This window comes from Budorcas taxicolor, chromosome X, assembly GCF_023091745.1.
Source record: "Budorcas taxicolor isolate Tak-1 chromosome X, Takin1.1, whole genome shotgun sequence".
Lineage (NCBI taxonomy): Eukaryota > Metazoa > Chordata > Mammalia > Artiodactyla > Bovidae > Budorcas > Budorcas taxicolor.
In genome coordinates, this window is record NC_068935.1 from 6389035 (window position 1) to 6391778 (window position 2744).

Below are 2744 nucleotides of genomic sequence, written 5' to 3' on the forward strand. Positions count from 1 at the left end.
ACTTATACAACAGAAATTTACTCAGTAATAAAAAGAATGAAATACCTGATACAACATAGATTAACCTTGGAAACATTATGCTTAGTGAAAGAAGCCATACACAAAGACTGTATATTGTATGATTCCATTTATATGAATTACCCAGAATAAGCACATGCATATATATAGAAGGTAGACTAGTAGTTTCCAGAGCTAAGGTTGGGAATTCATGAATCATTACTAATAAGTAAGGAGTTTCTTTTTGATGTGATGAAAATTTCCTGGAATTAGTGACCTAGGATGCACAACATTGTTATTTTATCAAAATCACTGAATTATACACTTTAACAGTGTGAATATCATCGTTTACAAGATATAGCTTCATAGAAACATACTAAAAAAATCCTAAACAAAATATTAACAAGCCAGAATTCAGCAGTACATTTTACGAAACGTATCCAGACCAATGAGCTTTACTGTAGAGATCAAGACTGGTTCACTGTTTGGAAATCTATTAAAATAATTGATCACACCAACTGATTCAAGTATAAAGTTATATGCTCATCTCCATAGATGCTTAAAAGGCATTTGACAAAATTCAATGACGTCTCAATTTTAAAAACTCAGTAAGAATAAATCATTACATCTTTAACATCAATTACTGCATTTACTCAGCTCAAAACGTAATATTATGGGGAAACATAGACATTGTTACCACTGAAATAAGTAAAATTCTGGAATGTCTACTATATCCATTATTATTTAAAACTTTACTATGTACGATCAGTTCAGTTTAGTCTCTCAGTTGTGTCTGAATCTTTGCAACCCCATGGACTCTAGCACGCCAGGCTTGCCTGTCCATCACCAACTCCCAGAGATTGCTCGAACTCATGTCCATTAAGTCGGTGATGCCATCCAACCATCTCATTCACTGTCATCCCCTTTTCCTCCCACCTTCAATCTTTCCCAGAATCATGGTTTTTCAAATGATTCGGTTCTTTGCATCAGGTGGCCAAAGTATTGGAGTTTCAGCTTCAGCATCAGTCCTTCCAATGAATATTCAGGACTGATTTCTTTTAGGATGGACTGGTTGGATCTCTTTGCAGTCCAAGGGACTCTCAAGAGTGTTTTCCAACACCACACTTCAAAAGCATCATATCTTCAGTGCTCAGCTTTCTTTATAGTCCAACTCTCACATCCATAGGACTATTAGAAAAACCGTAGTTTTGACTAGATGGACCTTTGTTGGCAAAGTAATATCTCTGCTTTTTAATATGTTGTCTAGTTTGGCCATAACTTTTCTTCCAAGGAGGAAGCGTCTTTCAATTTCATGGCTGCAGTCACCACCTGCAGTGATTTTGGAGCCTAAAATGATAAAGTCTCACATGGTTTCCATTGTTTCCCCATCTATTTGCCAAGAAGTGATGGGACTGGAGGGTCAAGAGGAGCTACTCCATATTCAAGGTCAGGAGGGACAGCAATGAGGAGATACTCCTCGTCCAAGGTAAGGAGCAGTGGCTGCACATTCCTGGAGCAGCCATGAAGAGATACCCTAGGTCCAAGGTAAGAGAAACCCAAGTAAGAAGGTAGGTGTTGCAAGAGGGCATCAGAGTGCAGACACACTGAAACCATAAGTACAAAAAACTAGTCAATCTAATCACACGGACCACAGCCTTGTCTAACTCAATGAAACTAAAACATGCTATGACAGGCGGTCATGGTGGAGAGGTCTGACAGAATGTGGTCCACTGGGGAAGAGAATGGCAAACCACTTCAGTATTCTTACCTTGAGAACCCCATGAACAGTAGGAAAAGGCAAAATGATAGGATACTGAAAGAGGAACTCCCCAGGTTGGTAGGTGCCCAATATGCTACTGGAGATCAGTGGAGAAATAACTCCAGAAAGAATGAAGGGATGGAGCCAAAGCAAAAACAATACCCAGTTGTAGATGTGACTGGTGATAGAAGCAAGGTCCAATGCTGTAAAGAGCAATAGCGCATAGGAACCTGGAAGGTTAGGTCCGTGAAGCAAGGCAAATTGGAAGTGGTCAAACAGGAGATGGCAAGAGTGAACGTCGATATTCTAAGAATCAGCAAACTAAAATGGACTGGAATCAGTTCAGTTCAGTTCAGTCGCTCAGTCGTGTCTGACTCATTGCGACCCCATGAATCTCAACATACCAGGCCTCCATGTCCATCACCAACTCCCGGAGTTCATTCAAACTCATGTCCATCGAGTCGGTGATGTCAACCAGCCATCTCATCCTCTGTCATCCCCTTTTCCTCCTGCCCCCAATCCCTCCCAGCATCAGAGTCTTTTCCAATGAGTCAACTCTTCACATGAGGTGGCCAAAGTACTGGAGTTTCAGCTTTAGCATCATTCCTTCCAAAGAACACCCAGGACTGATCTCCTTTAGAATGGATTGGTTGGATCTTCTTGAAGTCTAAAGGACTCTCAAGAGTCTTAAAAGCATCAATTCTTCTGTGCTCAGCTTTATTCAAAGTCCAACTCTCACATCCATACATGACCACTGGAAAAACCATAGCCTTTACTAGATGGACCTTTGTTGGCAAAGTAATGTCTTTGCTTTTGAATATGCTATCTAGGTTGGTCATAACTTTTCTTCCAAGGAGTAAGCATCTTTTAATTTCATGACTGTAATCACCATCTGCAGTGATTTTGGAGTGGAATGGGTGAATTTAACTCAGATGTCCATTATATCTACTACTGTGGGCCTTAATCTTTTAGAAGAAATGGAGTAGCC